Source organism: Bos indicus, chromosome 2, assembly GCF_029378745.1.
Source record: "Bos indicus isolate NIAB-ARS_2022 breed Sahiwal x Tharparkar chromosome 2, NIAB-ARS_B.indTharparkar_mat_pri_1.0, whole genome shotgun sequence".
NCBI classification, from domain to species: Eukaryota; Metazoa; Chordata; class Mammalia; order Artiodactyla; family Bovidae; genus Bos; species Bos indicus.
In genome coordinates, this window is record NC_091761.1 from 72,113,372 (window position 1) to 72,137,778 (window position 24,407).

A 24,407-nucleotide genomic window follows, 5' to 3' on the forward strand; every position below is an offset into this window, starting at 1 on the left:
CTCTGGACCTCAAGGAGATAAAGCCAGTCAATCCTAAAGGAAATCAACCCTGAATGTTCATTGGAAGGACTGCTGCTGAAGCTGAAGCTCCAATACTGTGGCCATCTGATGCAAAGAGCCAACTCATTGTAAAAGACCCTGATGCTGGGAAAGATTGAGGGCAGGGGAAGGGGATGACAGAGGATGAGATGGTTGGATGGCATCATCGACTCAATGAACATGAATTTAAGCAAACTTCGGGAGATAGATGAAGAAGGAAATGGCAACCCACTCCGGTACACTTGCCTAGAGAATCCCATGGACGGAGGAGTCAGGTAGGTAGCAAGTCCATGGGGTCGCTAAGAGTCGGACATGATTGAGTGACTTCACTTTCACTTTTCACTTTCATGCTTTGGAGAAGGAAATGGCAACCCACTGCAGTATTCTTGCCTGGAGACTCCCAGGGACAGAGGAGCCTGGTGGGCTGCTGTCTATGGGGTTGCACAGAGTCAGACACGACTGAAGCAACGCAGCAGCAGCTGGAAGATAGAGAAGGACAGGGAAGACTGCTGTGCTGCAGTCCATGGGGTCACAAAGAGTCAGACATGACTGAGCAACTGAACAACAGAGAACTAGCTGGCATAGGCTGATACTCCAGGAGGTCCGCACCTCTGCACCTTCACCAAGCTGCTGCCACTGCCCGGAATGCCTTCTCCTGGTCACTATGGCAAAAACTTTCTTAGGTCTCAAGACACAGCTTGCCGGCCATCTCTGTTCTGCAGATTTTTTCTGAAACCCCCTCCCCACCCCCCGCAGCCCCCAGGTCCCCCAATACCCAGACACTTCAGGGCAGATATTCATGGAGCATCTGCAGCTCCCAGACCCTGGCGGCCGTCTCCTTGGTGACCAGGGCAACCCCTGGTACATGGCAGGTGTCCAGGCCATGTGTGTAGCTCTTGGCTTGGCCAGGGGTGGGGCGGGCTGAGGTGTGCCGGGTCTGGTGGGGCACCTGTGTCAGGGACCAGCCTGTTTGTACCTGTTCTCACCTTTGGGTCACCAAGCCAGGCCAACCTGAGGGCCCCCACTTCTGTCCTCTCTGGCACAAAGCCTTGCAGCGATTCTCCACCCTCTCAGAAAACAGAGAGCTCCATTAAACACAGAAGACAAAACAACCCAAACCAGCACACACCCGCTGGAGCGGGGCCATTCAGGGAGTGTGTTGCCAGGGGCACACCCCTCTTTGAACCTCCCATCCACCTGTCTTCTGGGTTCCCCAGAGAGAAGGCTGCTAACCAGCATGGATATCCTGGGTCCATGAAGGGGTGCTTGGGAGCTGTCTTCCCCCATCATTGCCCTCAGAGTTCCATCTCTACCTAGCAGGCCAAACACCTGGGTACTTGTGTCTGGCTTCCAAGGCACCAGCCCGTGGCCACGGGAGCCCTGGTCCCTTCTTCCCTGTATCATTCCTGTGCAGGGGGTGGGGCTGCAGGTGGAGGCTGGGGGGGGGACTGGGATGGGCAACTGGGCTGGTGGGGTGTGGTGTGGACCCAAACAACGTGGACCATTATTAATACTCTCATTCCTCTTCCTGGAACATTCTTCTCAGCTCTTCTCTGCTGGCTCTTCTTACTCATTGCCCAGCACTCCTCCACTCAAATGACTTCTTCCCTGGGAAGCTCTCTTTGGGCTGGGTTAGTCGCCCTCGAGGCTGGAGTCTGGGCAGCCACAGCTGGCCCGCAGGCTGTTTGCCCAGCATCCTGTTTCAGAAACATGTGAATTACTTGCCAATGTTTCAAAAATGTGTGGCTTCTCCAGAAAAATTGGGTGTTGGGGTAGCTCGAGGCTTACATTCCCGAACACTAGCAAGGGTGGGGCTGAACCTTCTAGAGAGAGCAGGTCGTGCAATCCACAGCTGCTGACAGATTTCTTCTACCTGCCTGGACCCCGTTTGTGTTAGAGGTGGCCATCCTGGGTTCCAGAATCCTCCGGGGAAGGGCCTGGGGTCCCATCCATCTCTGAATCTGGGGTCAAGTACAAGCATAGCTCATGGGGATGCCCACTAAATATTTGCAGGATGTGTCTGAAGGATACTTGCCAAACACAGAGGAGGAACTGTTTTTACGAGAAAGGGAGGTTGAACTGGGTCCTGCAGGAATGGCAGAAATAGGACCATCCGGAGAAGTACCTTCCAGTGAGAAGGAGTGGCCTGGGCCGAGGCTCAGGGGTGGGAGCTGGAGGTGGCAAGGCTTGGCTGCAGTCCAGGTGTCGGTGGTGATGTGGCGGTGAATGAAGTCGAAAGCACCGGAGCTGGATCTTGAAGGGTGAGTGGATATTTATGAGGACTTAGATAAGCCTCAAGGGAGAATTTTGGGGGGAGGAGTCCCAGAGTGCAAACACAGTGAGAGGAAAGCGTCCCCCGGGCTTGTTCAAGGCAGGGAGTTCACAGTGAAAGAGAGCAGGGGTGTGTGTCAGGGATGGGTGGATGGAGAGAGATGAATCTTATGTAGGAGGTTGAGTCAGGCCTGGGAAGAGGGTAATTACAGAAGGCCAGCTGAGGATTGCCCTTTTTTTCTCTTTCTTATCCAAAAGCACTGGGAATGATGCAGTTGGATTCCTGTGTGAGAAAGTTTGCTTTAGTAAATCAACAATTGGAGTTGTCAGTGTCAACACATGCTTCTCAGAAACTGATTGATTAAGTGGACTTAAAAGGATATAGAAAAATTGATAGACACCATTAGTAGACTCAAATTTCTATGAGCGTATAAATGTTGCCCAAGCAGAGAATGTGAAGTTTATCCAAACGCACATGGAGCAGTCACAAAAATCGTCCTTGTGCTAGCCTCACAGAAAGCCTGTATGTGCTTAACCAACTCGACACCCACTATGTCCTCTGACTGCTGCTGCTGCTGCTAAGTCGCTTCAGTTGTGTCCAACTCTGTGCGACCCCATAGACCGCAGCTCACCAGGCTCCCCCGTCCCTGGGATTCTCCAGGCAAGAACACTGGAGTGGGTTGCCATTTCCTTCTCTGACTACCATGCAATAAAATATATCAAGGACCATAGGATCAACACAAACATTCCATGTGTCTGGGGATTAGACAATCCTAGTCAATTACACCTGGCTCAAAGAGGAAATCACCTGGGGAAACCATAAAATGCTTAGACCTGAATGGCCTTAAAGGTGCTGTATACTCAAATTAAAGACATAGCTAAAAAAAAAAAGTACTCAGGAAAATATATAGAATTAAATACATTTATTGGAAACAAGAAATAATGAAACAAATGAGCTAAGGATTCAACTCAAGAAGTTACAGCAAAACATAAGAAAAGAGGGATGAATTAATAACTTTAAAAATAGGGGACTAAATAAATAAGGGACTTGCCTGGTGGTCCAGTGGTTAAGACTTTGCCTTCCAATGCAGGGGGTGCGGGTTCGATCCCAGGTCAGGGAGCTAAGATTGCACATGCCTCAAAAAACCAAAACATAAAAAATTGAAGCAATATGGTAACAGATTCAATAAAAGACTTTAAAAAATCAGAGAAACAGAGCTAAAAAGGATGGGCTACTGAGTGCCAACAGTTGCTTCTTTGAATAAATTAATATGACTAATCAAGGAAAATAGAATAAATATGCAAATATGATATATAATAAAAAAGAAAAAGCTCAAAAATAATACTCTGTGGATATAAAAAAGAAGAATCACCACAGGATATTAAATTGATGTGCGTGTGTTCAGTTGCTTCAGTTGTGTCTGACTCTTTGCGACCCTATGGACTATAGCTTGCCAGACTCCTCAGTCCATGGGATTCTCCAGGCAAGAATACTGGAGTGGGTTGCCACGCTCTCCTCCAGGGGATCTTCTCAACCCAGGAATCAAACCCATGTCTCTTATGTCTCCTGCATTGACAGGTGGGTGCTTTATCACTAGCGCCACCTGGGAAGCCCCGTAAATTAATAAACCTGAGCAAAATGAATAAATTCCTAGAAAACACAAAGCAATGAATAAATTCAAGAAGAAATACTTGAATAGATCAATAGTTGTTTTAAAAATTGAAATGATAATCATGGTCTTTTTATGAAAAATTCTAGGGTCATAAAATCTTATGGGTAAGTTTTGCCAAACTTTCAGGAAAGAGGTAAGTGTTCTCTTACAACGTTTGTTCCAGAATTAAACAAAGCAAGGAAGACACCAATCCATTTAATAAGGCTGGTTAGCATAACATGGATTCTGAAACATGACTAGGACGGTACAGGAAATTATAGACTTATTTCACTTATGAGTGTAGTGGAGATAGGGTTTATTTAAGAATGCAAGGATAATTAAACATCAGAAAAATCTATCAATGCAATTCTTCCCAAATGAAAGAACAAAATAATTTCATTATTTCAATAGCACTCAAAAAATGCCAACGTCTAATTCTGATTAAAAACTTCTTAGTAAACCAAGAATAGAAGGGAATTTCTTTAACTTGATAAAAGCCGTATGCCAAAATCCTACAGCAAAATCATAATTAATGGAGAAACTTGAGACTGATTTTCATTAAGATTTAGAACAAAGAAACTTTACTCATACTATCAGCACAATTTTTTTTAAACATAGTATTACAGGCTGAAGCTATAAGACAAGGAAAGGGATAAGAGGTGTAAGGATTTAGATGGAACAGATAAGACTGTCATTTGTGGAAGCATTGACCAACTGCATGGAAACCCCAAGGAAATCAACAAGAAAATACTAGAATTGGTGAGAAAACCATCAGCTTTCAAGATGAAAGACCAGCTTAGAAAAATTGGCAGAATTTCTTTATAGTAGTTGGTATTTTCCTTTCCTTTCCTCTCTACTTCTTTTCTTTTCCTTTCATTTTCTTTCCTTCAACAACTCTTTAAAGGCATGAAACAAGTTTTAGCTCATGGGTCACACAAAAACAAACCATAATCTGAGTTTTACCTGCAGGCCACAGCTTGCTGTTCCTTACTAAGTAACTGCAGTGCTAGCCAGACAGAGAATCAAAATAAGATGCTATTCACAATATCATAGGAACTATGAATTATCTGGTCTTAACAAAAATGAACAAAAAATGAACAAGACTTTCTTAAGAATAGCCTCTCTACCAAAGGAAATTTTAAAAAAAAATTTTAAAGTGAAGAAATGTTCTGTATTCATAAATGTTAATAGCATCCAAAGCAATCTATAAATTAAGAATTAACTTCAATAAAAAGAGATTAGGTTTCTCAAAGAAATCAACACATTCATTCCAAAGCTTATTTAGGATAATAAAGGTTCATGGATGATAAGTCTGTTTTGGGAAAGAATAGCAAAAAAAATTTTTTTAATTTTGTAGTTGTTGTTCATTAGCTCAGTTGAGTCCAACTCTTTGTGACCCCATGGACTGCAGCATGCCAGGCTTCTCTGTCCTTTGTTGATTTAGACCACTTTTAAAAAAGGTTTTATTGAATCTGTTACAATATTGCTTATGTTTTATGTTTTGATTTTTTTGGCCACAAGGCACGTGGACCAGGTATTGAACCCACACTCCCTGCACTGGAAGGTAAAATCTTAACCACTGTACCACTGGGGAAGTCCCAAGAATAGCAAAATTGAGTGTGAGGCAGACACTGCTTTTTTGATCTTCCAAGTTTTTGCTATGCCTTTTTCTTTTAGTAGAGAACTCTCAAATTTTGGTCCAGCACACGGTTGCCCAGAGACACCATATTTCACAGCATCACTTGTAGCCAGGTGTGGCTTGTCACAGTTCAGGATGTGAGCAGAGGTGGGAGCAGCTTCGGAGCTGTGTCCTGAACAGGATATCACTGCTAGAACAGTGAGTCTACCTGCCTCTGGCAGATGAGGATCACATCCAAGGGAAGAGGAGCACCAGAACTGATGGGGCCTGGGGATTTGGGTGATGTGCAGCAGAACTGCCTACCAGCTCGGACATTTACACAAAAGAGAATTGACTTACATCTTGCTAACCCTCTTGCCATTTGATCTCTGTTAATACAGCCAGATCAATATTCTAATTCATACAATGGGGTATTTGCTCTGTCAGATAATAAACCTACTACAGGTTATAGTAGTAAAAGGGGGTGCTGAAGCAGGAACACACACACAAAGACAATCGATCAGAGTGTAGAGCCCAGGAATAGTCCCATGAATATATAGAGACCAGATGGAGTGGTAAAGATGGCGATGCAGGATGATGGGGAAAGAACAGGCTTTAGTAGATTGTATTGCGACAACCAGATTTCCCTATGGAGAAAGATCAAGTTGTATTGCTACCCCAAACCACATACAAAAGTGGATTCCAGATAAACTGGAGATCTAAATATGGATGGTAAATTTATAAGATTAATTTATGAAAGTGTACAAAAATATTTTTGTGTGTCAGCTAGCATGGGAAGATACTACTGTATTTTTAAAAGAATTTTATATATACACAAAAGATAAGAACAGTATAGTGAACCCCCCTGTACTCAAGACATTATATTCAATAGTCAAAAACATTTTCCCAATTGTATTTCTGCTTCTCATGCAAAGAAGCAGAGGAAAATGTAATTTATATTCATGTACCCCAGGTTTATATTCAACCGGTATGTCCTGGTTAGTAAATTACTTTCATCTAGGTTGGTAAAGGGTTGCTATTCTAAGATCTTTGAACAATTTTGTTTCATCCACTTTGTTTTGTTGTATTTTATTTTATTTTTTTTTGTTTTTCAAGGAATATTTAATAACAAGGTAGATAACATATGCTTATCTAATATTTTTATATCACTGAGGGTAAAACAAAATGTCCTCTTTACTGGGTAAGCATGACCTGCTGTATGTGGACACTGCAGTGCAATTTTAAAAATACTGTTAATTATAATTTCAGGACTTCAGAATCTGAATAGGTGCCAATGCTCTCTCCTTTTTTAATATGGGTGAAGAAAATTCTTTGAAGATCATTTGAAGCTTGGACCAAAATTCCATAGCTATATTATTAGGATCACTCTGTAGTCTTCAGGATTCAGATACAAGGGAAGCTCCAGTTCAACCTTTTAGAGAAGACATTCCAGCTCTCATGATCTCATCAACCAGGAGAATGTTGGTGGCAATCACAGTGCAGGAGTGAAGAAGCTGTTTCTTTACACAGTACTTATCCCATATGCCTGCTTCTGCTGCTACCATTGGTTCATCAGTGTTCAAGTCCACACCCACAAGCTGACTGGATTCTGAATGTTCTGCTTGAATTTTAACTAGTGTTTCCTGAAGGTCAAAACCAGAGTTCTGAGCGAGAACCTTGGGAATAATGAGCAATGCATCAGCAAATGCTTGAACTCCAAGCTGGGCCCTGCCCTTTACACTGGGCATGTATTTAACCAGGGCTTCTGCCATTGCACTTCCACTGCGCCAGCACCTGGGACTAACAGCCATCATCAGTAGCATTTTAAACAGCCCTCAAGCCATCTCTTATGACATGTTCGATTTGAGTAAACGTGTGCTCATTTGGTCCTTTGATCAATAATGTGACAGAGCGAGGATTGTTACATCTCTCAATAAAGGTGAACTTCTCTTCTCCCAATGTATATTCATAGACAAGTCCTGCATGTCCCAAACAATCAGGATTTAGGTCATTAAGAGAATTTAGGGCTATCCCGCCACAAGCAAGAGTCAGCCTTTCCATGTTTCTCCTTTTAGCTCTGCGCAGAGCTATTATGCCTTCTTTGGCAAGAGCATCTAAGGAAAAGGGATCAATTCCCTTTTGACTAATAACAACAAATCCTTTATCTGAATCAACACAGACTTTCTTTTTCAGGTCGATTATTTTTTTAACTCTGTCTTCGATGAATTTCCTTTCAGCTTTCACTAATTTCTCTCTCTCCTTTGTACTCTTGTAAAAAAAAAAAAAAGCCAGAATTCACTCCTGATTTTTCATATTCTAATGACACTTTGCACGTGAGGCTGTATGCATCTTCTATTCTCTTCTTCATATCAGGATGCCGTGCTCCATGGTCCAGAACAAGACCTCTGATTAAGCTTGTATCCATTTCAGATTTATGTTTCATCTCCATGACCTCAACCACGAAGAGGTCAATAGGTTCATCTTGTTTTTTAATGGCCAAAATGGAGTCCACTACGGTCTCTGTTAAGACATCAGCAAGTTCAGCATGAACTTTAGTACGTAGCGATGTTCTGGCTACATCTATAGGTGTTTCCGTGTGATTAGATTGACTAGTTTTCTGTGATTAAGGTTTCAGTGTGTCTGCCTTCTGATGCCCTCTCGCAACACCTACCATCTTACTTGGGTTTCTCTTACCTTGGACGTGGGGTATCTCTTCACGGCTGCTCCAGCAAAGCGCAGCCGCTGCTCCTTACCTTGGAGGAAGGGTATCTCCTCAGGGCCGCACCTTCTGACCTTGAACGTGGAGTAGCTCCTCTCAGCCCTCCTGCGCCCGCGCAGCTGCTGCTCCTTAGACGTGGGGTTGCTCCTCCCGGCCGCCACCCCGGACCACAGGCATGGGGTAGATCCTCTTGGCCACGCTTCTGCGCGGTTGGCAGAAAGTGAAGAGGAACTAAAAAGCTTCTTGATGAAAGTGAAAGTGGAGAGTGTAAAAGTTGGCTTAAAGCTCAACATTCAGAAAACAAAGATCATGGCATCCGGTCCCATCACTTCATGGGAAATAGATGGGGAAACAGTGGAAACAGTGTCAGACTTTATTTTTTGGGGGCTCCAAAATCACTGCAGATGGTGATTGCAGCCATGCAATTAAAAGACGCTTACTCCTTGGAAGGAAAGTTATGACCAACCTAGATAGCATATTCAAAAGCAGAGACATTACTTTGCCAACAAAGGTGTGTCTAGTCAAGGCTATGGTTTTTCCTGTGGTCATGTATGGATGTGAGAGTTGGACTGTGAAGAAAGCTGAGTGCCGAAGAATTGATGCTTTTGAACTGTGGTGTTGGAGAAGACTCTTGAGAGTCCCTTGGACTGCAAGGAGATCCAACCAGTCCATTCTAAAGGATATCAGTCCTGGGTGTTCATTGGAAGGACTGATGCTGAAGCTGAAACTCCAGTACTTTGGCCACCTCAAGTGAAGAGTTGACTCACTGGAAAAGACTCTGATGCTTTGAGGGACTGGGGGCAGGAGGAGAAGGGGACGACAGAGGATGAGATGGCTGGATGGCATCACTGACTCGATGGACGTGAGTCTGAGTGAACTCTGGGAGTTGGTGATGGACAGGGAGGCCTGGCGTGCTGCAATTCGTGGGGTTGCAAAGAGCCGGACATGACTGAGCGACTGAACTGAACTGAACTGACAAGTGTTTCCCTGTCCATCTCTTTGCTTACTTTGACTTGTTCCAAAAACTGAAGTGCCTTTTCCTTTGCAGCTTCAAATCCTTCTGTAATTATTCTGGGATAAAGACCTTCAGAAATGGAGAGATCCGCCTGCTTCAGCAGCTCTCCAATGATGAGGACACTGGAAGCGGTACCAGCACCAGTTCTGTCATCCTGGGCTGTTGCTACTTTGGCTATTAAGGAGGCTGTTGGGTGTTGAATTTACACTTCATGAAGCAGCCCATTTCCATCTTTAGTGAGTTTGATGGCTCCAGCACCAGAAACAAGCATCTTCATGGTGCCCTTAGGCCCCAAGTTGGTCCTCAGCACCTCCTGCAGCCCTGGGCTGCACTGATGTTGACCGCCAACGCTGCCTGGGCTCAGGCCACCTCGGCCTTGGGGTTCAGCGTCTTCATGGCCACCATAGCTGACCCAGCAGAGGAAGATAAGGGGACGTGGTGTGGTGAAAAGCACTGAGCCAGTTCAGCGTGGCTGGGAGTTGTTGTATTTTAAAGCAAACCCGAGACATCATATTATTTCACCCATAAAGAAAGTGAAAATGCTTGTCGCTTAGTTGTGTCTGACTCTAAGCATCCCCACGGACTGTACACTGCCAGGCTCTTCTGTCCATGGAACTCTCCAGGCAAGAATACTGGAGTGGGTTGCCATTCCCTTCTCCAGGGGATCTTTCTGACACAGGCATATTCTTTACTATCTGAGCCTCCAGGGAAGCCCTTTCACCCATATAAGTACTTAAATATTCACCTCTAACATATAGACTTAAAAAATTATAACCACAGTACCAGGGTCACACTGAACAAAATTCATAATTATTTCTTAATAATTTTATGTCATATTTAATTTGTGTTCAAATGATAAAGACTTTTAAAAACAAGACCTAAAAAGCACAGACCACAAGGCCAAAAGAGAAAAGATGACACTATCAAAATTAAAGTTTTATATTCACAAAGAATATCAAAGGTTCATGGTAGGTTAGGAAAATCAACACAGAATTCATATCTAGAGTTGCTCTATTCAAAGTGTGTGCTGGTCTGTAAGTGATGAACTTGCATCAGAATATCAATCAATTGTGATCACTAAGCATACTGCTTAGATTAGCTGAGATGTTTCTGTCTTATAGCAAGAATTTTTTTAAAAAATTTTTTATTGAATTATATTTGATTTACAGTGTATTAATTTCCACCGCATAGCAAAGTGGCTCAGTTATGCATACATACATACGTGTATGCATGTATTATTTTTCATATTCTTTTCCATTATGGTTTATCACAGGATATTGAACACAGTTCCCTGTGCTCTACACTAGGACCTTGTTTATCCATCTTCTATATAATATTATAGTTTGCATCTGCTAATCCCAAACTCCCAATCCTTCCCTTCCTCACCCCCCTCCGCCTTGGCGACCACAACGCTGTTCTCTAGGTCTCGAGTCTGTTTCTGTTTTGTTTTGTAGACAGGTTCGTTTGTGTCATATCCTAGATCCCACACATAAGTGATAACATATGGTATGTGTCTTTGTCTGATTTATTTCATTTAGGATAATAATCTCTAGGTCCATCCACGTTGCTGCAAATGGCATTATTTCTTTTTATGGCTGAGTAATATTCTGTTGTACGTTTGCACAACACTCTCTTTATCCATTAGTCTGTCAGTGGACATTCCGGCTGTTTCCATACCTTGCCCGCAGTAAACAGTGTATAGCAAGACTTTCTTGATGGAAGAGGAGTGCTTTCATTTAACCAACATTTCTCGGGTAGGCAGTGGGTCCCCATTTTGAGTGGCACTGATTGAGACTATTCAAATAATTCCAAATCAACAAGATAAAGACAGAAAAGCCAACAGAAAAATGGGCAAGGGCTATGAATAGGCAATCCTCAGAAGAGAATTCTCAAATGATTGAAGCAGATGTGAAGAGATGCTCCAGCTCACTGGTAATGGGTGAGATTAAAATCAACACAAGGAGTCATCAGAATGGCAGATTAGAGGTGTGGGTAATGAATGCCAGGTGTGGACAGGTATGTGGGGAGATAAAGACTCTGTGCACTGCCTAGTGTAGGATGTTAACAGGTATAGCTAGCCTGGAAAATATTCTTTATTTTAGTTAAATAAGCACATGCTTTTTGGCTCAGGATTCCACTCCTGGGTTTGTATCCCAGAAGCTGCTTCCAACAGGACCCTGAAGGAGAATGTTCACAGAGGTATTGGTTATGGAGACTAGAAGCTGCCAGTGACCCAGGTGCCTTCTGAGGGCCTGGGTACCATGCAAATGAATGTTTTCTTCAGAGTATGGATAAGGTGTATTTACAGAACAAGGAGGAGCCTTGAGTCATATGCCAAGCCCAAAAGAGCAGAGAGAGAAGGAAATTGATCACACTATTCTACTGATTCTCAAACTTTCATCTTAGATTCTCTTAAAAAGTTTTGAAGATTCCAAAGAGTTTTTGTCTATATGTGTTATATCTACCTACATTTATCATATAGAAACTTAAAATTTAAAACAAGGTGTGGATTCATTAAAAAACAAATGTCCATGTATATAAATATTTTATGAAAAGCAGTTTTATTTTCCAAAGTAAAAAATACAGTGAGAAGTGGCATTGTTGAACATTTTTGCAAATCTTTTGAACACCCACCTGGATAAAAGACAGCTGGATTCTCATATCTGCTTCTGGATTCATTTTGTTGTGATATAACACATCCTGTAAGCTCTGGAGAACTCCAGTGTACATTCAGGAGAGATCAAGATGAAAAAGGCCAAGAGTATCTTAGTATTGTCATGAAAAGTATGTCAACCTGAGCCACACTTTGAGAATTTCTGTATTACAACATCTGTGTCTATGAACAACACATACAGACCCAGATAATTTCACTACACATTTTACTTTTTAGGCACATTCAAAGCTGTACATCAAATCTATTGGGTTAATGCTTGTGGGGTACAAGAGGGGAGTGGGAGGGGCTTGGGGAAAAAGGAAAAAAATAAGACAAAACGAAGCACTGAAATTAAACTCAGGTCTCCATGCCTGCACGTGAAGAATAAAAATGATGAAAAACAAAATGAAATAAGAAGACAGTCTGATGTAGCTGCTAAGGACAGCCTGACTGGTCGGGGTCTGTGAGGAGGCAGGGAGGCTGGTGTGTGTGTGTGTGTGTGTGTGTATGCACGCATGGGGGTTAGAAGTGATGAGGTCTAATGGGAGCAGAGCCATGAATTCATCTGGACCCAAATCCAGGATATTCAGGGATAAGAGGGAGGAGATGCAGCTTCTGCCACATCCCTCTCCTCTCCCCAACACCCTCCAAGCTCCAGGTGAGGACCCTTCTCCCCTTAGACAAAGTCTGCCTCCTGGTTTGAGGCTGGGCCAGTATGGAGAGGTCTACAGTCCTGCCCACAGCCCACTGCTACAGCACTACAGACCCGACTGCAGGGCTGAGGGGAGATGCTCTGGGTGACCCCAAAGGCCCTTCCAGACCTCTAGGCCTTGACATCAGGATCATTTGGTGGCCACAGCTCTGAGCTACACAGCTCTCAACTCCTCCCTCCTGGCTTCTTCCCTGCCAGGTACAGCTCTGCAGGTGGTGGGCACCTTATACCACAGTGTCAGCTGGGAGCAGTGCCCTCCCTGAAGGACCTTCCCGCTTGCCTCAAAGCAGGGCCACAGGCTGCATCCAGTCCCCTTGAGGACATCCAGCCTCCCCTTCCCCTGCTGGGCACTCAGGAGTAGGAAGAACTCACCTGAAAGTCTCTGGCCAATGACAACCACAGTTGGCCAACTAGCTCACAGGTGGCTGGCTCTGCCTGCCCATCCTCTTTAAGATGGTAGGTGTCCTGGGGAGGGCTTCTGTGGACACCCCTTTGTGTCCTATTCAGCCTTTGCCCTGTCTTCACCAATTGCCCTATGGGCTCTTTGTCACTTTGTCCAAGTGTCCGCCCACAGGTGTGTCCCCTGACTGCACTGTAAGCAATTGAGATCAGGGACATTCTTCCTTCTTTCCTGTGTTCCCAGGGCTGGGCACTCAGGAGGGACTTGGCATTTGAGAAAAGAATGAGAAGTAAAGTCCTGTGCAGGAGTGTGGCTGCAAGAGGCCAGGGGTGAGGGATGGGGGTGGTTAGGAAGGAGGATGGCTACTTCTGGTCACATTCCCGCTTCTACCATGGCCAGGGGCTCTGCCTCCCCCCGCTCCCCTCCTGTGATGGTCAGCACTCTTCCTGCCTGTGTCCTTTAATCAGAGGTATGTTGCTGTTGTGTTAGTCGCTCAGTCATGTCTGACTCATTGTGATCCCATGGACTATAGATGACCATGCTCCTCTGTCCATGGAATTCTCCAGGCAAGAATTCTGGAGTGGGTAGTCATTCCCTTCTCCAGGGGACCTTCCCGACCCAGGGATCAAACTCAGGTTTCCCGCATTGCAGGCCGATTCTTTACCACTGAGCCAGCAGGGTAGGAAGTATGAAGCATTCCAAACAGGCAGAAAAGTCAACAGTTGTCATGAATATAATTAACACTCACGGACCCCAGGCTTGTATTCAGCTGAGATGGCCCTGTCATTAAAATATATTCAGACAGGTTGGGAAATGAGCTGTTCTCCTGAGTTCTCAAACTTGCTCCTTCCACCCCACTCCCAAGACATCTCCGCCACCAGCAATTAAAGGGTTAATGTGGGCCCAGCCCAGGGGTGGGGTGTGCAGAGCTGGGTGCCAGGATCTTAGCCGTTCTTCTAGATCCCCAACATCTCCCTGGAGGATCCACTTCTCAGCTTTGTCACAGGCGAACATATTTTCTTATTTATTTCAGATTTTCCTTAAAGAAATAAAACAACAGGGAATCTGGAAGCTCCTGGTGGACCCCTCCCCCTCCCATCTCCACCATAATGAATTTGTTGCTTTTCATTCCCTTGCATGTGGTCGTATTTTTGCTATAGAGATAAAGTATCCGTCAACAAAATATTGTACTGTTTTGCATAACTTCGAGCTTTATATAAATGCTACCAAGCTGTCCACATCCTTCTGCAACATGCTTTTGTGCCCAACGTTGTTTGAGAGGGTCCCGTCGACACACGTAGCTCTCTGCGTTCTTCCTCACTGCTGAAGTGTGGTCATGCCACTGGATGACCAGACTGTGATTTGGAAAATCTACTTTGTTCTTATGAGGATTGGGGTTGTTTCCAATGGTTTGCTTTTGGCAAACTGTGGCAGAATAAACATCCTCGTGCATATCTTTTGGTGCACACGTGCGTAGATTTCCGTTGGATATGGTTCCAGTTATCTGTGGCTGCAAAACAAACCCCCAAATGTAGTGACTTTACACTAACAACCCTTTCATCAGATGCGGTGTGTCAGGAATTAGGGGCAGGGCTCTGTGGGGGCTTCTGTTGCCCTTGCACTGATGGGGGTCACCCCATGGGAACCCTCTGTGCTGGCCTGGATGGTGGTTTGGCGGGGGACAGATGGACGACTGAGTATCTCTCTGGTCTCTCCAGCGTGGAGGTCTTAGGGGCTTCAGAATACTTACCTAGTGGCTCAGATTCTCAGGAATGAGTGTCCTGGCCAGTAGGGCAGAAGCCGTGTGGCCTCTTGTGTCACCTAGCCTCACCTCCACTGAGCTCATTGACTGCCGTGGCCCCAGAGCCACCAAGACTTCGGGGGATGGACCCTACCTGTGGGTACAGGCATGGCAAGCAATTTTCAGCCATTCTTAAAACAATGTCACATACCCAGGGGCAGAGCTATGTGCTGGGGGTCTGTGTGCCTTCAACTAACTGCACTGGGCTTTGCCAAGTTACCCTCCCAGGTGAGGGCGCAGCCTGGTGTGGGAGTTCCTAGTTCTCTGCATGCTCATCAAGACTTCCTAGTGTCAGACCTTTTATTTTTTGAGACATGGTACCATACTATGGTTTCAATTGATTTCTTTAACTGTAATCATAAGATAGCATGCTTAGTAACGACACCGAATACCTCTTCATACGTTTATTAGCCACTCAAGTTTTCTTTTCTCCAAAATGCCTGTTCCTGTCACTTGCATGTTTTTTTGCTTGGATAGTCTGTTTTCCTCCAATGTATTTGTAGGCATTCTTTTTGGAAGCTGTACCATGCAGCGTGTGGAACTTCCGTGACCAAGGGTCGAACCCCTGTCCCCTGTACTGGAAGCACAGAGTCTTAACCACTGGGCCACCAGGGAAGTCCTTGTAAGTATTCTTGACAGTACTTAGATACTAATCCTTCGGCAGACATAGGCATACATATGTTTGTGGCTTATCTACTCGCTTATAAAAATGTCATTTTTTGGATAGACGACTTTTTCATTTTAACGTAGTTAAATTGGTCATTCTTTTTCTTTACGGCCTGTGCTTTGTGTGTCTCAACAAGCCAGGCATACCCTGTGCTTACACCTCAATTGCCTGAGCTCAGTGGCCTGGCTGGATTCTGTCTGTCCCTCCACCAAGCCCCTCTGACCCTCACACCTTCCTTCCTATGTCCCCAGCACATGGGGATGCCTCTCCTCCTGCTACCAACCAGGAAGGTTCCTGGCCTTCCTTAATCAATAGAAATTGATCAGAGACCAGGAAAGAGACTCAGGCAAGGCTTTACTGGGGGGAGTGAGAACAAGTAACAGATTCCCTTGCTTGCTCGCTAAGGGAGGGTGAGCTGGTTCCTCATATGGGGTGAGGATAGCAGTGTGTCCAAGGGTCAGGCCAAAGGAGTGGCTTAGGGAGTCTGCCCATTCCTTTGGTTGGTGTTGAATGCGAGGGGCAAGCTCATGGGCGGTAACCTGCTTTTTACTCCTGACCCCCTGTTTTTGCTTCTGGATCCTCAGAGTAGCAGTTGGGTTTTGTTTTTTGTTTTATTTTTTGGTCTTTTTGTATCTTTTTGTTCATTATTTGCCTGAACCGTGCACATGCACACAGCTACTTTTAGTCCATCATAGTTTCTTTGTATTTTGTTGCTGGAGGAGACTTGTGTTCAGGTACAAGCACTGAAGCAAAGGGTCCCAGATCCCAGGTCTCAGTCTGTCTCACACCAAGTGGGCCATGAATACCCTACTTGCCCTTGAAAGTCTCCCCAGACCCTGTCCCTCTCAGCGTTTCCCCAGGGGCTTCCTCTGTCCCTCCTTCCTTGCTCTACTCCAGGCCCCCTGGTGCCTATTTTAGCTTCTTTTTATTTCCTGCAGCTCTGCACTGATCTGCATTTGTAAGCCTGGAGTTTTACAGGAAAGGTGGTTCCCGAGTTTGGCTGCAGAGGCCTAGGGTTCTATGTTCCCGAAGTGTCATCAACAGAAACATCAAAAATTTAACAAGATTCACAAAACACACTATTCGAACAATGAAAAAAATTATATCACACAATATTAAAATAATAGCATAATTTATTAGTAATCACTCTGAGACACACCTCCAAGAAAGGATACAGTGCAAAGCAATACTTAAGTAAAAACACCAAATCACAGTCAGTCTCCTTTGACACTGAACTCCGGGATGATTAACTGAAACTTGGCATTTCTTCTCATATGCAGGTCAGGAGGCAACAGTTAGAAATGGACATGGAACAACAGACTGGTTCCAGATAGGAAAAGCAGTACGTCAAGGCTGTATACTGTCACCCTGCTTATTTAACTTATATGCAGAGTACATCATGAGAAACTCTGGGCCGGAAGAAGCACAAGCTGGAATCAAGATTGCCAAGAGAAATATCAATAACCTCAGATATGCAGATGACACCACCCTTTGGCAGAAAGTGAAGAGGAACTAAAAAGCCTCTTGATGAAAGTGAAAGAGGAGAGTGAAAAAGTTGGCTTAAAGCTCAACATTCAGAAAACGAAGATCATGGCATCTGGTCCCATGGGACATAGATGGGGAAACAGTGGAAACAGTGTCAGACTTTATTTTTTTGGGCTCCAGAATCACTTCAGATAGTGACTGCAGCCATGAAATTAAAAGACGCTTACTCTTTGGAAGAAAAGTTATGACCAACTAGATAGCATATTGAAAAGCAGAGACATTACTTTGCCAACAAAGGTCCGTCTAGTCAAGGCTATGGTTTTTCCTGTGGTCATGTATGGATGTGAGAGTTGGACTGTGAAGAAAGCTGAGCGTAAAAGAATTGATGCTTTTGAACTGTGGTGTTGGAGAAGACTCTTGAGAGTCCCTTGGACTGCAAGGAGATCCAACCAGTCCATTCTAAAGGAGATCAGTCCTGGGTGTTCTTTGGAAGGAATGATGCTAAAGCTGAAACTCCAGTACTTTGGCCATCTGATGCGAAGAGTTGACTCATTGGAAAAGACTCTGATGCTGGGAGGGATTGGGGGCAGGAGGAGAAGGGGATGACAGAGGATGAAGTGGCTGGATGGCATCACCGACTCAATGGACATGAGTTTGAGTGAACTCCGGGAGTTGGTGATGGACAGGGAGGCCTGGCGTGCTGCAATTCATGGGGTTGCAAAGAGTCGGACATGACTGAGCAACTGAACTGAACTGAACTGAGAGGGAAAGCATGCCCCTTTGAGCTTCTGGGGTCAATGCCAGGGCCCTTCTTCACAGCTTCCCTCTGTGGGGCAGTTCTGGACATTTCTGGCCATGCCAGGAGCAGCTGGCTCCCTGGGTACAGATACAGCACTGTGCTCTCACATGATCCATCACTCCTAGCCCATTCTGGGCACTTAACTGCACCTGGATCCACACTCTCCTGAGCACTGCACCAAGTCCACATCATCTTCCAGGGGAGATGGTGGCAGCAGAAGAAGGTGAGGATGTGCTGACCTCTCCTTGGAGGCTGGGGGTCAGGGAGTGAGGGATAGGGTAGCCTCCACTAGGCACGGATATGGGGGCGGGAAGTGGAGAGTGTTTTCAGAGGTCCATGGAATATCCAGAGGTCAGGGAGAAGCAGACGTTGGTGCTGCTAGGCAGGAAGGGCAGGAGGAGAGAAGCAAAGATGAAGGAGGCTCAGCTGGCCCTGCAGGAGGATTTTGAGAAGGGCTGGGCAGGCTGTCAGTGCCCAGAAAGAGGTCTGTCCTCCCCACATCCAGGCTCTGGTCCTTTTGTGCCCGTTCGTGACTTCTTCCTTAGGTTTTATGAAAAGTAAGCTTGTTTTGGAGAAGGCAATGGCACCCCACTCCAGTACTTTTGCCTGGAAAATCCCATGGATGGAGGAGCCTGGTAGGCTGCAGTCCATGGGGTCTCGAAGAGTTGGACACGACTGAGCGGCTTCACTTTCACTTTTCACTTTCATGCATTGGAGAAGGAAATGACAACCCACTCCAGTGTTCTTGCCTGGAGAATCCCAGGGACAGGGGAGCCTGGTGGGCTGCCATCTATGGGGTCGCATAGAGTTGGACACGACTGAAGTGACTCAGCAGCAAGCTTGTTTTACTTAAATATAAGAGTGATTAGAACAATGACCAGCAATTTAAGTGAGGTGGTTTTTTTCCCCATTAAAAACAAATACCAATTACTCGAGAGAGATAATTGGGGCAGGTTATGTTTCTTATTTGATAGACGGGGAAACTGAGCCCCAAGGACTAGAGGGCACCCTTCAGGGAGATTGGAAGCTGTTCTCGGGGCTGGCCTGGAGAACTTTCCCACGAGGCAGGGTGGGAAAGCACTCTTGCCCGAAGTGGATGCCAAGCAGGGGTGAGCTTCCATGTGACTCCTGCCGTGATAACACAGTGTGACACCCGGCTTCTGGCAGCAGAAAAGCTGAGAGCAGAGGGAGGGGCTGTAAGCCAGTTCCCAGCAAGGCTGGCTGTTTCCATTCCCCAGTCTCCACCAGGAGGATGAGGCTGGCCTTGAGATGGCAGAGCTGGGGAGGGGAGACACCCACATCCTCCCAGCTCAAGGGGCTTTCCCTGACACCCCCCTCCCATTGCTACCTTCCCCCTGCAGGGGAGCGGGGGGTCATCTGATGCAGTTACTCCCACAGGCTACTCAGATGGCAGAGAGGCCCTTCCCACGGGATCTGAGATTTAAAAGTGGGTTGGCCGAGGGCAGTGCTTACCCTGAAGAAATGAACTGGGAACTGTGGAATTTCAGGCATCAGCAGGAGGCCTAAAGGGCAGGGGGTGAGGTGGGATTGGGGATGGGTTTCTGGTTACCTGTCAACATCATTCAAATTCCTGATTCCTGCCCTCCTGGCAGACACCAGGGGGAAAACGAGCTATTATTAATAGCTTCAGGCATCAGCCCATTCTCTGCAGCCACCTATACCAACACACTTCAATAAATGGAAATAAATTCAATTTATTATTTTTTTCATTCTGCACCCACCCATCCATCCACTCGTCTGTCTGTTGGATTCACTTTCATCAAGGGGCAGTCTGTGTTTGCAGTCCCCAGGTCCTGCACTCACAGGATGGTTGCCCTTGTGCAGATCGCTTCACTTCTGTGTCCTCAGTTTCGGCAAGTGTACACAGGAATGACAAGTGTACCGACTTCACAGAACCTGCTGTGAGACTCAGGTGAAACATACCCAGCACACGCACACATTATTTTACGTGTTAGCACTTTTTTGTAAATTGTTTTTCAATTCACTCATTTATTCAATTTCTCTATTTACTCATTCGTTTATTCATAATCACTGCCTTAGTCCCAGGAAATGAACTTGATTTTCTTCTTAGTTTTTCTTTTTCATAGCTTCTCATCTCTGCGCTTTGGTTGGAGGATGGGGGCTCTTCCTAGAAAATCGATCCTAGAAGCTGATCCTGGACACCAGGTATTTTTTGTTTTTAATTTATCAATTCACAATGTTGTGTTAATTTCTGCTGTACAACTGAGTGATTCAGTTAGTACACATATATACATTCTTTTTCATATTCTTTTCCGTTAGTGATATTCCATGTATTATACAGTAGGACCTTGTTGCTTATCCATCCTATATATTGGATATTGGAAGTCATATTTTAAGAGAGACCAGAAGAGGGGAGGACCCTCCCAGCAAACTCCCAGAATCCTTCCCACCAGGCTTGCTTGTTGATCAGCTTGAGGCTTCTCCTGGGTTCCTGGGTCCCATGTACCCACCTTGTCCAGTCCTTTCCAATGGACAGAGATCTAAAGGCAAGAAGAACCAGAGAGAGAGTACCAGCCTCTTCTCTTTTCCTAGACCTTCTCTGATTTAATATTCCTTATAGCCTTTAGAAGTATAGGACTAGTTCCATTTTGTGATAAGAAAACTGAAGTTCAGAGAGGTGATGAGACTTGCCCCAGGTTGCACAGCAAACAAATTGCAGAGTTGGGATGCACACCTGGGCTTAGTAGGTTGCAAATCTCAATGCCCTCCCCTAAATGCAAAGCCCTAAATTCTCTGTTGGAGGATAGGTGCTCAGAGTTGAGTGTCTTGGCTGTGGCTCCTCTATTTTCACCCTATCAACCCCTCAGTTCCCTCGCTGCTGAGTCTACACATCCCCCTTGACCCGCCCTCGCCTGAAGTCCCAAGAGCTGCTGGAAATCTGCAACAGTTTCAACTGGAGTGGGAAGGCGCCTGACTCTAGACTCTCCTGGGAGAGCAAGGGCACTGTGGTTCCCACCAGGGGGGTGAGGACAGCCAGCTAGACTGAGATGCCAGCTCAGGGTCTGGAGATGTGGTCTCCCTGTTTCCCCTGCCAGTCCAGGGTGTGAGGACCTTCTCCCAACCTCCCGACTGTAGCAAAAACAGGCACACAGTGTGCCCTGTCCTTGCCAGGCTGGAACCTGGCCTCAGGCCCAGGCAGATACAGGACTCTGAGAGCTCAGGAGTCACTGTCTCTCATCATCTTCCAGCCTGGGGCAGCATCCCTGTGTCAGCTCAACTCAGTTCCACCCATTCCACTTGTATTTCTGGAGCTCCATTCACACGCCAGCCCTGTGCCAGGTACAGATGTCATCTGGCCCTTGGGGGATTGACTTCATCCCTGTGCCCACAGGAGGCCGCAGCTTATCCACTGTGTAGTCAAGAGCAGGGCTGTCCAAGGGGCGGCAGTCCAGAGAGGCGCAGGGAGCACCAAGTGGCGCATCCAGGATGAGGTCGGGTTTGCCTCATTCATTGCACAGGGCATTTCAGCACCCACACTGCAAGGTGACAGGCTGGGGCTGCAGTGGGGTTGGGGCTCTGCACCCAGGCTGGAAAAATGAAGCTGGTGTCACAGACAACACCATGGCAATGACTAAACAGCCGCCCCCAACACACACACACACACACACCTGCCTCTACATGCGTCTTGCTTCTAAAATAATCTGCTTCAGTGTGACAACAAATACGGTGCCAACACCCCAAATACCCATCATTAGGAGAATGAGTGGTACCATGCTCACGATGAAATACCACAAAGCAGTCAAAAAGAACAAACTATTGTTACACAGAACAACAGGAGGGAATCTCACAGCCATCACCGTGGGCCACGGCCCAGATACATGTACCCGCTGTTCTGATTCTATCTGTACAAATTCAAGAACAGATAACCAGGATGTGATGATGGAGGTGGGAAGAGTGGGCATCTTTGAGGGGGATGTCTGAACTGGGAAGGCACATGGTGGGGAACTTTCTGGCTACTTGGGTGTAATCGTATGAGAAAATATTGTTTACTTCATAGTATGCACTTTAATGTATGTTGTTGTTGTTCAGTCATTAAGTCGTGTCCAACTCTTTGTGACCCCATGGACCGCAGCATGCAGTCCTTCACTATCTCCTGGAGTTTGCTCAAACTCATGTCCGTTAAATCAATGATGCCATCCAACCATCTCTTCCTCTGTTTCCCCTTTCTCCTTCTGCTCTCAATCTTTCCAAGCATCAAGGTCTTTTCCAATGAATTGGCTCTTCCCATTAGGTGGTCAAAGTATTGGAGCTTCAGCTTCAGCATCAGTCCTTCCAATGGATATTCAGGATTGATTTCCTTTAGGGTTGGCTGGTTTGATCTCCTAGGTAACGTATGCTATTATATCTTAATTAAAAAGCAAAGACACCCACCCCCACCCCTGCCAAGCAACCTAGTAGAAAGTGACAGTGGACCTCTGCTGTGTCTCAGCTTCTCAGAATCCCTCCTAATCACCAGGTCTGCAATTTTCTTTGGGGAATACCTACCCCACCCCCACCCCCGGTGTACACAACCTCAGGGCAGCCATGTGACTGTATGTTGCCAACTGGACACTCCCTCTTGGAATGTGCATTTGGTGCAGAGGAAAGAGAAAGACTCCAAATGGTAGGAGTTCACTGGCTGCAGAGGCTGTCTGTCAGTTGGTCCTGCTCTTGGACACCCATGGAGGCTGCAGGTGGGTCTGCTGGACCCCCGGCCTTCTCTCCATCCTGGGGGCCCCATGATCTTACAACCAACTATATATGGTGGAGGTCAGTTTTAGAAAACTGCCCCAGTGGTACCTGCACCAACTTTACACAAGCACAAAGCCTTGGGGGGCCTGGGATAAAGATGGGGGCCCCAACTCTATTCTGTAGCCTTTGGGTCACTGTTCATTGAGGAAGGAAATCAGGGCCCCTCTGAGCTGCTCACCCAGGATCTCACCTAACCTTCAAGGGTCTACAGCATGAGTGAGAAAGAAGCCTTTGCTATTGAAAATGTCCCTGTGCAGCCCTGGGCATGGAAGCCTTTCTGTATCCCAGTTTCTTATTTATAAGGAACAGACTCCAGACTCCATGACATTCCCTGAGTCCCAATGGGCAGATTAGGACAGTTACTAATCAGGGAAGGGATGCAGGGACAAGGGAAGAACAGCCAAGAAGTAAGAGTGCAACCTTGGGACTGGGTCCTGGTTTCCCCTCAAGGAATACTCCTGACAATAACTTTGAGCTCTTTTACAAAGCTAAAACCCCTGACAAAAGAAAGATGTTAGCATTCTCCATTCCAGACAGAAGGTCACAGTTTGAGAGTCTCAAGAACCATGGAAACTTATCAGGAGATCACATGAGGTCTCCAGATTAAAGGAGTGCAGGCGCTGCACACACCCTGATCCTTATCAGCAGCTCTGCCCTTGAACCATTTCTATAAAACTCCTCACCAAATCCTCCCAGGGTTGGATCTAGTTTTTGAGGGTACAAGTCCACTGTGTCTGCTTTTGCCTGGCAAAGCAATAAAGGTCTTTTCTACTTCATCCCAAACTCTGTCTCTGGGATTCAATTCAGCACTGATGCACAGAGGCCAAGTTTTCGGCATCACTGTTACAAGCATCTTAGATCTGTGGGTGGTTTGCTACATGGCTGGTCTGACTGTGCCAACAGCCACAACTTGGAATCTCCAGTCCAGACCTCTTTTCTGGATCCCATGGCAATTCCCAAAAGAGCATCTCCATGCTGAGGCCCTCCTGCTCTCTTCCTTTTGCCTGCACTTCAAGCACTGCCCAGCCATCCAGGTGAAGGACACATAGCCTTCCTCCCTTTTAAGCCAGAATCTTTGCACCACCCTCACACCTCCAACCTCCTTAATCCTGCCGCCCCCTCCCTCCTAAGGCAACGTGGGTCCTGAGCAGCCTGGCCCCCTTTCACTCTCAATCCTCATTATCCAGCCCCCTTATACCTATCGTCTCTCAATTCAATGGCTACCACTTCTCTTGGCCCAGTTCATTGCCCACACCTGCACTCTCCCTCTCAGCCAGAGTGGGCTTTGGAAAATTAAAATCTAATTATGCCCCTGCCTGTCTAGTTCCCCTCAGTGGGCACCCTTTGCTTCCAAGGCCCCCTTTGCTCATACAGGTGTCTCCAGCCACCCTCTGGCCACATGGGTCCTCTTTTGGTTCTGTCTCCTGGCCTAGGAGCACCCATATGAACTGTGTCATTTATATTTGGATGTGTTGAAATTTGGGGCCTTGCCAGCCCTAGAAGGACTGCCCGTCTCAGGATAATTCCTAAGGATGGTAAACAAAGGCGAGTGTGCCTTTCAAGTACAAACCAACAATCTTATATGGGCCACTGTTCTCCTGCCTTGATCACCCCAGGGCCAGGTACCAGGTAACAAGGGCCAGCCCCTGTGCCCGGAGCCCACTGAAAGCATTCAAACTAGCCAGTCCTAAGTCTGCTGACCCTGCCTCATCCATTCCATTGCATGGAAACCACAGTCAAGATTCTTGTTCACATTCTCCCCTGTTCCCTCTGTGTCCTTACCAGAAGCAGCGCTCCTGGGAC

General features: G+C 46.1%; 1 pseudogene; it reads right to left on the reverse strand.

The window, feature by feature from the left end:
* Positions 1-6,707: 6,707 nt before the first annotated feature.
* Positions 6,708-9,719, reverse strand: LOC109576686 (T-complex protein 1 subunit zeta-like; annotated as a pseudogene).
* Between the last annotated feature and the right edge of the window lie 14,688 nt (positions 9,720-24,407).